Source organism: Vombatus ursinus, unplaced genomic scaffold (assembly GCF_900497805.2).
Source record: "Vombatus ursinus unplaced genomic scaffold, bare-nosed wombat genome assembly UNPS02003292.1, whole genome shotgun sequence".
Classification (NCBI taxonomy): domain Eukaryota; kingdom Metazoa; phylum Chordata; class Mammalia; order Diprotodontia; family Vombatidae; genus Vombatus; species Vombatus ursinus.
Genome location: NW_020943070.1, coordinates 3,353,039 through 3,364,486, shown reverse-complemented (window position 1 = coordinate 3,364,486; position 11,448 = coordinate 3,353,039). Strand labels below are relative to the sequence as shown.

At 52.9% G+C, this 11,448-nt stretch overlaps 1 protein-coding gene across 1 annotated transcript in view; it reads right to left on the bottom strand.

Annotated features, from left to right (window-relative positions):
• TMEM184B (transmembrane protein 184B) overlaps window positions 1-7,949 on the bottom strand; it is a 50,556-nt gene extending 42,607 nt beyond the window's left edge. The window contains exon 1 of the mRNA XM_027871322.1: window positions 7,855-7,949. The gene's annotated coding sequence lies outside the window, so the exon portion shown is untranslated. The remainder of the gene's footprint in view (window positions 1-7,854) is intronic.
• Window positions 7,950-11,448: the final 3,499 nt, after the last annotated feature.

Genomic DNA, 11,448 nt, shown 5'->3' with positions numbered 1-11,448 from the left:
ACGGGGCCTTCACAGCCTGGCATGGGGGGCACCCCACATCCTAGAGGCGGCACCGCCCTCCACAGCCTGGCACGGGGCCTCCAGTTTTTCCAGCCTGATTTTGTGCCACTGCCCTTTCATGAATTCTCCTCCCCAGGCAGGTGAAGCTCCTCGATTCCCTCTCACCCTACTTTGTATTCCCCACTGAGGAATGATATCAATTTCTCTTTAAGACCATCATCCCATTACCACAGAACTAGCGAGTCCCAGGACCCTGACTCATGCTAAGTTTCCACCGTTCCTTGATTAGGGAAAGCAAACGTGGAATGTGTTTGTGGTGTTGTTTTAAAAGTTTGTGATGGATTACTACAGTCCAGAAGGTACAAGCTGCACGCTCCACGAAGTGGAATGAAGCTCAGAACCAGGTGTGGGAGGCGCCAACATAGGCAGGGTTAGTGTGAAACCGTGCACACAGACACACGCACACATGTGCACAGCCCCACACACACACCCCCTCACGGGCCCAGCTCAGATGTCATTTCCTCTACAAAGCCTCGGCGGCTCAGCCAGGCCAGCACAGGTCAGGGAAGGTCTTCTCCCTCCACTGGACAGAACCGACGTTGTGTGACTGACTCCCTAACGTATTTAGTATGTGACGTTGTCTGCTGGGTCATTTGTTTTATCTCATTCTCCTATTATATTTCATGAAAGTAAGGACAGTATCTTATCCAAACTTTGTGCCTTCTCAGCTGGAGAATGAGACCAGAGGGGCTTGGAGGCCCCTTCCAGCTTTACTTCTCTAATCCTATGAAGTCACTTAACTTTTCTGGGCCTCAGTTTCCTCATCTGTAAAATGAGGGAGATAGACTAGATGGCCTCAGAAGCCCTATGCCCCTTGGACTCCAGGGCCCAGCCTAGAGGAGGCATTGAATGTTGGCCCAATGGGTGCTACAGAGAGGTAAGGGGAATCATCTCAGCAACATAACCCAACATTCGGACTGTAGGACCCCAAGCAGGCTAGAAGGAAAAAAGGCCCAGGTGTGGTGAGAACGGCTCCCTGACCCAGGGAGAGGCTGAGCCCCGTGTAAGAGGCAACTAGAATGGGGAACATGCCAAGAAGCCAGGCCGAGGGAAGACTGAGCCCCAGAGCGTCCATGCAGACAATGCCCAAGGTGGTGGAAGGGGCGGGGCTCCCACGCTCTGAGCTGGAAGGCCAGGTTAAATGACAAGAAGGGAGGCACCACCCTGCCTGCTGTTTGGCCTTGGGTGGACAGTTTCTGGGGAAGGCGGCTCAGGCCGCCGACGAATGGGATCAAAACCTTGCGATTGCAATCCTATGAACGTTGTGGAACACGGACAAACAGAGTTCCCCGCCTAAAGCTCTCCCTTCCACAAAGGCTGCGGCTTGGTTTGAAGCGTGTGGCTGCAGTGGTGTGAGAAGTGATGCCATTCCAGGGTGGGAGGTGGCCCTTCCCATTCCCGCCACAGCCAGGAAGGACCAGGAAGCGGCCGTCTAGAAAACTTCCCTGGCCCGGGTGGCCAGGCTCAGACTACCACACACCAATAAGACCCACATCTCCGAGCCAGGCACTGGACAGGCTCCGGGGGTGGGGAGGGAGGCAGTCTGAGAACTCGTACCAAAGGCTTGGCCTCACTCAACATTTCAGTACACGTCAGTGCCCTGAGCTTAGCCTGACCCTGCCGGTCTCTGAGGATGTGCGTGCGGATGTTGGTCATTCAGCCACTGGTTCTCGTAACAAGTACGTGCCACCGTGGGACCAGGTTTAGCCTGGGGAGGGGGGGCCAGACAACCACAACACAGTCCAGGTGTCCAGCCCGGCCTCATCTTTTCCCTGACTCATCAAGAAATCTAATCTTCCGGCGGCCTTGGGAGAAGAGGGGAGAGTGACTTCCTAAGCAGCGTGCTGACAGATTTAGGTGGAAGGGATAAAGCATCCCGTCGCTGGCCTCTGCAAGATGAAGGGATCAGAAGCTACCCTGGACCCTTGAGTTCTCTTTTCCACTGACCTTTTCCTTCCCTCCCACCAGAAAGATGATACTTTCCAGAATGGATCCAAGCTGGGGCCGTGGTGGGCCATCAGCTCACCCAAGACTTGAGCTTGAGTTAAGGAAAAACTTGTTAAGAATCCCCCCAACGTGGAAGGGGCAAAGAGAGGCTGGCCGCCCACTGGTAACCGACCTCATAAAGGGGGCTCTTGTCCAGGCTGGGCTGACCCCCCCGGGCTCCAGGCGTCAGAATGTCAGCCCTTCTAAGCCAAGTCTACAGAATTCTACAGTCCTCAGTCAGCTACCGAAGGGAACAGACTTGGGCAGAGGAGTTTCCTGAAAGGGGACCTCCTGGAGTTTATGTCACTCAAACAGGGCTCTTCCAGGACAAAAAAAATGCTTAAAAAAAAGTGGAAGGGGCAAAAATAGCAGTAGCTTAAGTGATAAGAAGCATGTGGAAGACTTGAAGAGTCTTTGTGAGGACTAAGAACAGGGAGAGAAAAGAAGAGCAGGGTCCTGGAGACAGCGAGAAAGCTGAGGCCCAGAAGGCCAAGGAGAAGCCACTCCTTCGGTCTTTTTCTCTTCCTGCCCTCCCTTGTAAATCCGAGCGAGACCAACAGGTCAGGATAGGGATGTTGAGAACCCATCCGTCGACTACCACTGGACCCAGAGATTCTGGGCCTGGAAATCCAAGGCGCCCCCAAGCAGTAAGCTCACCCCCACTTTATATCTCCAGGAGATATTTGGGGATCCCAAAGGAAGGTACAATTTTTTTTGGAGGGGGGGAGATAACATTTTTCTAAGCAAAATTAACTTCAATCCCTCAAAACAAACACTTGCAGTATAGCATTCTTTGGGAACGGAGATGGGAGAAGGGAGTCAAAGCCACAAACAGCAAGATCCCGACCCTCTGAAAAGACCAATGTCTGCCCACCACCCAGCGTGCCCTCCATGCCTGGCGTGGGGCCCCTCAATCACCTCTTACTGACTGAAGAGTGATCTGAGAAAAGCGGCATAGGAAGGAAGGGGAAGGCGCCTTACTGGATTCATGAAGGAATGAAAGAAAAAGCTTTTATTAAGTGCTTACGACGTGCCGAGCACCAGGGATACAAAGAAAGGCAAAAGCCCTGATCGCTGCCTTCAAAGAGCTCACAGCCCATAAAGGGGATGGTGGCCAGGGCACAGGAGCTTGGGTCTGGGAGCAGAAGCAGGGCGTGCCTTCACACACCCCGTCCAATGACTGACCTGGAAGACAGCTGTCAGTGGTGGGCAGCATGGGTATGAAGGGTCAAATGGCCCAGCTCCTCCCAAGAGTGGCCTGTCCTCTGAAGGATGGAGTAACTGCAGAGGCTGACACGTGGGGGCAGAAAATGTCTGAGGTGGAAATGAGGACAAGAGCCATTCCCCTATAGGTAAGTACTCAAAGGGCAGAAACCACATACCAGTGTGCCCCAAATGAATAATAAGAGAAATGCAAACCCAAATGCCAGCAGGCTGTCATCTCACAGCCATCAGATTAGTAGAAATGACAAAAACTGAAGATGACAGTTGCTGGAGGGGCTATGAGAGGGCGGGCTGTGAACTGGCCCAACATTTCTGGAAAACCGCTCGGAACACTACTAAAGCTGTGTGTCCCCTCTGATCCAAGGATGCCACTATTAGGTGTGAAGATGGAAGGGGGGGGAGGGGGGGAGGAGGAGGGAGAAGGAGAGGTAGAGGAAGAGGAGGAGAAGGAGGTCAGAGACACATCTATAAAACTACTTCTATTATCCATTGTGTGCTGTGTGCCCATTAACTGGAGAATGGCCAAAAAAACTGAGGTAAAGGACCTGTTTATCTCACCCTTAATCTGTAAACTCCAGGGTTTACACTTGTCCTTTCACTGGGTTCCTTGTATTCCCAGGGCTTATCAAGTACTGGAACAAAGTCTATGCCTAATAAATCCTGGCTGGCTGATGACCCCAGAGGGATGTACCATAAGAAACCATAAAACCTGAAGGATCTGGGGAAAGTTGGAAAGACCCGGACGAACGGATGCAGAGACCAGTGCAACATGGAGGAAAAGCAGATTGAGAGAGCTCAGGACTCCGGCCAGCTCGGCCGCTCAGGGGAGCTGCCTCCTTCCTCTCCGCAGGGCGAGGGGACCTACCATGTGAAACTTGGCCAACGGAGGGATCTGTTGCCAAAGAGGGTTCTTCCAAGTGCCGAATCACGGGGAACTAACACCCGTATAAAGCAAAAGCAGTGATAAAAGGTTTCTAAAAATCCCCATTTGCCAAATTAAGCATCTGGTGAGCACGTGGGACACAGGAGAGACACGGGAGGGACATGGGAGGGACACGGGAGGCCCACGGGAGAGACACGGGAGGCCCACGGGAGAGACACGGGAGGCCCTTTCAAGGCTGCACAGAGGTGGTCGAGAGACAGTCCTTCACCTCCAGGAGCTTACAACACCACAAACCACGGGACTTCACGGAAGGATAAGGGCACTGCCGTTATTCAGGTTTCAAAGCAGTCAGCGGCCTGGCCCTCCCTTCGCGGTGCCCATTTCTACCCCAGGGACTTCGCAGCACGGAGGGCAAAGAGCCCGGATGAGCCTCCCGATCACAAACACGCTCCACGGAGGAGAAGCCCCCTTTTCCTGCTCCTTTCCTGAGGTGGGGGCTCTGGGGGCACATCCTGCAGACCACAGCACATTTCCTCCAACGGGCTGTCTTTGGTGAGCTGTTGCTGTCTCTCCCTCCCAAAAAGAGTTGTTGTAAGAGACAGGTCTCTAAGAGGGGAGAGACATACAGGGAGGGATCTAGATGATTCAAAACAAACAAACAAACAAACAAACAAAAACCCAACACGAGAGAAACCTCTCTAGGCAGTAAGGGGCACCTCCTCTTAGGTACGAGGCTAGAAGTAAACCACCCCCAGTAAGCCTCAGTCTTTCAGGGTCTTTCCCGTTCATCAGATCCATAAAAAAGGCCTCCTTGAAAAAAAAGAGCCTCCAGTCCACCCAAGACTGCTAAGAGACTGAAAGAGGCAAATTATCATTACTAATAACTCCAATTTCCATCCCACAGAGGCAGGCAGCACAAGCACCATCATCATTCCCATCTTAGTTCCGAGAAAACGGAAGCTCAGGAGGTGGCCTCGGAGGGGAGGCCGGCCTTCCCGTGAGCCGGGCCTTCCAAACACTCTTGGCCTATGGCGGTCCTTACACACACATCCCTCGTTGACCTCCCTCCCAAACGACATACTCCACGGGGCATGGAGCCACCAAGACCCCACTCTGTAGCCTCGGCTAGGACTCCCCCGCATCACGAACTCATTTGCGACGTGGCCCCCTTCCGGAGCAGTCAAGTCAAGTGAAAAGAGTACAGGCAGAGAGCCAGGAGTCTAGTTTCTGATCTCACCTTTCTTCCTAGCTAGCTTTTCCGCCCCAGGCACCACCTTTCCATTGGTGGACCACCACCTCTCCAGGTCTCAGTGTCTTCATCTGCAAAATAAGGGTTGGGCTGGCCAACCCTCGAGCTCTAAAAACGTCCAATTCAATGAAAAGGAAGGACAGCGACTGAAAGGGGACAAGGCAGGCAGCTTGAAGAGAAGCTATAAACACCAGGTGCCAGAGACCTTCCCTCTGAGACCAAGCCACCCCACTGGGCAGGTGCAGAGTGATCTTAGCTGTCTGGCTCCCTAGATCCCGGCCCCTGGGGGCACGCACACACACATATACACACACGCTTTTCTCTGACTGCCAAAGCACATGGATTATCTTACCTGGCACACGGGTACCACCCACGCAGCCCTCCCTCAGCTGTCCCTAAGCCCACAGAAGGGGATGCGTTCTCTATCCCCTTCCCCTGGCTACCCTGAGGTCGGCATTTCTAGTGAAGGTGTGCATCCAAACAGGCAGGGAGCCCCTCCCATCCACACCCATCTTTCCCCAAGGCCCAGAGCTAGGAAGGCAGGCTCCAGTCTACACCTGTGCCTCTTCACAAGCAGCCAAGACATGCATGGGGGGGTACACTGCTGTGAGCTGAGCGGAGTCGAGCAGACCGAGCCCAGCTAGACAGACAGATTCATCAAAGCCTACCAAACTTGTTAGCATTTCACATATCCCCACCCCAAAACAAAATGAAATAGTGAATATTAACATCATCTTTCATACCAAGGATGTGAATTAAAAGATCATGGGGAAAGCCGTTCAGCTTATGTAAGTTCGCAATGTGTTTTAAAATAGACAATCTATTTTTAAGCCCAGGTTTTAAAATACAAGTTTTATATACTTAAAAGGAGGAAACTGAGGCCCAGCACCATGAAGAAACTCACCCATGATCCCACATGGAGCAAGGACCAGAGCCGGAGTTATATAAATGGGAGTCATTATGATTCTCTACCTCCCCACCCACCACCCGAAGGATTCCACCACAAAAATTACTCTTTCACACAAGCAAGGAGGCTTATGGTAAGCAAGAGAAGGAGTTTTTCCTCTTGGGGCCTCCAAGGCAGGCCCCAAGAGTTGATCGAGGTCTAAAGGGTCTTTCCTCCCCTCCCCATTCGTACCCAGAAGGGCTCTGGGTCATAAGGGACCACTGGGGTTGGGGAGGGGTGTCGACACCTTTTACCTACAATCAGAGGCCAGACCTAGCACAGCAATTATAGGGTATACAGTAGACATTTAATAAAGGATTTAGAAACCAAAGTATGTGCCCCATGGCTATTTCTGGGGCTTCGCTGGAGAATAATGGGATTGGGTGGGAAGAGACCTGAGCTGAAATTCCCACTCGAACCCTCACCAGCTGTGTGACTATAGACTCAGCAATCACTTAACCTCTGAACCTCAGTTTCCTCATCTGTCAAGCAGGATTATATAACAACTACAGGACTGATTTTGCCGGGTAGTTGTGATAACCAAATGAGGCAGTATGTTCAGGAAGCCACTAACACCCCTGCATACAGACTGAATGCCCAGACTGTCCCACTGCACTCCAGGATAGTGAAAACAGCCCTGGATTTAGGGTTAGGAGGTCCAAGGAGGGCATCACGGTGCGGGAGTTGTAAGATCTGGGTTCAAATTCCACTTCTGATACCTGTGTGACCTTCAGCAAGTCACTCACTAAACCTCCTCAGTTCTCCCATCCGCAAAACAAGTGGGTGGGCGGGTGGGCTAGATGGCCTCAAAGGTCCCGACCTCCAACCCTCTTAAGTACAAGCCCGAACCTCCTAGCTGGCGTAAATCACAAGTCACCTTCTCTAGACCTCAGTTTCCCTATCTGCACGATGGGGCTGGTGAATCGGGTCTGAAGACCTCTTCCACCTCGAACCTCGGGTACCTCCCCCCTGGGGGCCAAGCCCGGGCTCATGCATACCCACCCACCCCTCTTTGCAAGGATTCCTCCCTCCCCCACCCCCCACCCTCACAATTACCCCGCCCCCCCCTCCCCATCACTCAGCCCTTAGGACACCTCCACGGGGAGGTCCAATGGCACAAGGGGATGGACCATCACGCCACGCCACGTCGCGCCCTTGGTGTAGGGGGGAGAGGATCAGTGCACCCACGGCCCCGGAGAAGCCAGGGGCTCCCGGGCACAGAACGGGGAGGGGCGGGGGGTTTAGAACGGAGCGGGCGGGAGAGGGCGGGGGGATTAGAACGGAGCGGGCGGGAGAGGGCGGGGGGATTAGAACGGAGCGGGCGGGAGAGGGCGGGGGGATTAGAACGGAGCGAGAGCGGCCAGGAGGGCGGGGGGCACATCTCCTCCTCTTCCTCCCGGCCCCGCCCCCTCGGCCCCCCAGCCCTCTGGCCCGGGGTCTTCCCCTCCGGCCCCAAGGGCCCGCCCTCCCTCGCTCTCAGTCCGCCGGGTGCGGGGCGGCAGTTACCTCAGGAGCCCATGGCGGGCCGTACAGGCGGCGGCGGCTGGAGCCCGAGTCCCTCTGGTGCCTGTACAGCCGCCGGGGCCGAGATGACTAGAACGGCGCCGGGAGCCGCTGAGGAGGCGCGCAGGCGCACTAGGCCGCCACCGCCGCCGCCACTGCCGCCGGGGGATGGGAGGGGGGACGGAGGGAGAGGAGGAGCTTCCGAGGGGCGGGGCCGGCTGAACTGAGCTCACCCGCAGCGCCTTAAAGGGACCGCGCTCCCCTCCCTGGCTTCTCTGCCGCCGTTCTTCCTCTTCTTCTCCAGCCCTTCTCTTTTTCTTTCTCTCTTTTCTTCCCTCCTTTGCGCTTATCTTTCCCTCCTTTTCTCTCCGCCCTGTTTTCCTCTTCTTATCCTCCTTTCCTCTCCCTCCTTCCTCCTCCTCTGAGGCCTCTTCTTGGCTTCCTCCTAGAGCACTCCCCAGTCCCCCCGCCCTCCCCCGGCCCTGAAACTGACCCGGGCCTTAGTCAGTATCACTGACATTCACGTCGTTCGCGGCTGGAGCCTACAGAGTGCGCGGGTCATTTTTATCCCCATTTTACAGACGAAGAAACCGAGGCTCGGAGTGATGATGGACCGTAGGAAAGGTCACAAAGCTGGGGAATGGCGGGAATAGGATTTGAAGGCCTCGCTGCACTCCAAGATCACCAGGAGAATCCCTCCTCTGACGCCTATCTGTGTGACCCTGGGCCAGTCACTTAACCTCTGCTTGCCTCAGTTTCTTCCACTATAAAATGGGAATGATAATAATAGCACCTATCTCCCAGGGTTGTAGTGAGGATCTAAGGAGATAATCATTGTAAAACACTTAGCACAGTGCTTAGCACAGAGTACTGTACTGTGTAAATGTTAGTTCTTAATATTATCATAACCCTTCCTCTGACACGTAATAGTTGCGTGACCCTGGGCCAGTCACTTAACTTCTGCTTGCCTCAGTTTCCTTGTCTGTAAAATGAGGATCATAATAGCACCTACCACCCAGGGTTGTGGTAAGAATCAAATGAGATAATATTTGTGAAGCACTTAGCACATAGTAGGCTCTCTGTAAATATTAGTTATTATTATTATTATTACCCCTGCTGTAACACTCATTGTGTGACTCTGGGCAGGTGTCTCTTAGCCTTAATTTTCTCATTGGCCAAATGGGAATGATAATAATACCTATGAGGAATCACGAAGACAATTTATACGACAGCAACAATAATAAACACATTGGAAAGACGTAAGATCCAGGTGGGGAACCTGTGGCCTTGAAGCCACATGTGGCCCTCTAGGTCCTTGAGTGCGGCTCAGGGAGGCTGAATGTTGCCCGCCACTAGCTCAGAACAATGCAATGGCCAGCCCTGTGTCCAGAGGATTGATGGCTGAGGGAGAAGGCTGGTGCCGGCCTCCAGACAGAGGGAATGGACTCTGGGAGCTGGATGTGATGAGCACTTTTGGACATGGCCAAGGAGAGAATGGGTTTGGCTAGCCTCTGCATGTTTGTTCTAAGGCGTTCCCCCTTCTTTTTCTTTTGGTCTTTCCTTTTTTCCGGGGGTGGAGAAAGTGAGAAGGAGGGGGAAAAGCCTGATTGTTGAAGAAAATTGAACTTTAAAAAGTGCTTTTGGAAGGGGAGGCCAGCAGAGGGACAGACCAGGTGGTGACCCCAGGCCTCAGGGAACCTCACCTCCAGCTCCTACTCTCCCTTCATTCCCTGATCTGCTGTGCTAGGGCAGGAGTGAATTATATGGGGATGGAAATTAAACTAGATGGAGGGGAGGGGAGTGAGTGAAGGATGTGTTTAAATGGAAATTGGGTCAGAGAGCCTTTCCCTGTCCTCTAGGTCGCTCAAGACACAGATTAGCCCTGGAGTGGCTCCTGCTCCCCAGGGCCTTCCAGTCAGAAGCTATTTTATATCATTCCTGGGGTAGAACCCATTAATCCTTATGGCCCATCCCATGTATAGATAGAGCAATGGGCCTGGACTTGAGTTCAAATCCTGCCTCAGACATTTCCCTGCTGTGTGACCCTGGGCCAGTCACTTAACCTCTGTCTGCCTCAGTTCCCTCAGCTGTAAAATGAGGATAATAATAGCACCTCCTTCCCAGGGTTATTATGAGAATCAAATGAGAGAATACTTCTAAAAAGTGCTTAGCACAATACCTGGCACACAGGAACTGCTTAACAAATGCTTGTTAGTAGAGCAGTCGATTGGCAAGTCAACCCCCTCATTTTTGGGATGAAGGAACTGAATTCTGTAACAGTAAAGTCCTGTGCCCGAGGACACACAGATAGTAAGTGGCAGAAATGGGATTTGAGACCACTGGGTTACTTTGTCTTTCCCAGTATTCTCTGGGCCTCGGTTTTCACATCTGTAAAATGGGGGAAACACTCTTTGCACTGGCTGCCCCACAAGGTAGTCGTAAGGAAAGTGTTTAGAAAAACAGAAGCCATAATTATTCATCATTTTCTTCCCTTATTTCAGAGAAGGGACAGGCATTCAGATAGGAGGTTATCCTCAGGCTCGCTTAGCAATTTAAGTTGGACACAGAGCCAAGTTTCAGCCTCACAGTGATTAGGGAGAGGCTCCAGGCCCAATACCACCAGAGGCCACCCCCTCCTGAGGGCCATCCTACTCTCCCTCCCTCTCCAGCTGAAGGAAGCCCCTTCTCTGAACGAGCTTCCAAAGGGTAAGAGGCCGATCAAGGACGTTCTCCTTTGAATCCGGAACCAGTGACCTGTAGTGGACGAAAAGCTGGACTTGGAACCTGAGTTCAAATCCTGCCTCGGACACTAAATATGTGACCCTGGGCAAGTCACACGCCTCTCTGAGCCTCAGTGTCCTCCTCTGTCAAATTAGGGGCTGGATGGAATCCAGCCTAAAACAGTCATTTATGGGTCTATTAACAGCAGCTGGGAGTGCTGGAAGTTTCCTAACCTTTCTGCTTGTTAGTTTCCTCATCCGTACCATGCAGGGATAGCCACTGCCCCCCCCAGCCCCCAGAGAGCTGTGAGGGCCAAAGGCAAACTTGTTCAGTCTCTGTGTACACTGTAAAGCGCGGTGCACGCGTGAGGGGAATTACCGTGGTGGGTATTTGGGACCGTACTGCCCTTTCTGAGCCCCAGCGTCCGGGAGCAGCTTCTGGTTCCCCCTCCCTTCTGTTGTTCAGTGGTGTCTGACTCTGCATGACCCTGTTTGGGGTTTTCTTGGCAAAGATCCTGGAGTGGTTTGCCATTTCCTTCTCCAGCTCATTTTACAGATGAGGCAAACAAAGTCAAGTGACTTGCCCAGAGTCACACAGCTAGTGTCTGAGGCTAGATTTGAACTCAGGTTTTCTTGACTCAAGGGCCAGCCCTAGCCTGGGGAAATTTGCCTGTTTGGGCCCTTAGGGAACTCTCCACAGCCCAACTCCCAGGGCCCTCACCTCAAGCCTGACATGACTTCCCCTTCCATCTCTATCACTTAGCACTGAGCATTGCACAATACAACCAGCCCACAGCCCATCTTGGCATCTACCCATCAGTCCAGAAGGTTTTCTTTCTTTCTTTCTTTCTTTCTTTCTTTCTTTCTTTCTTTCTTT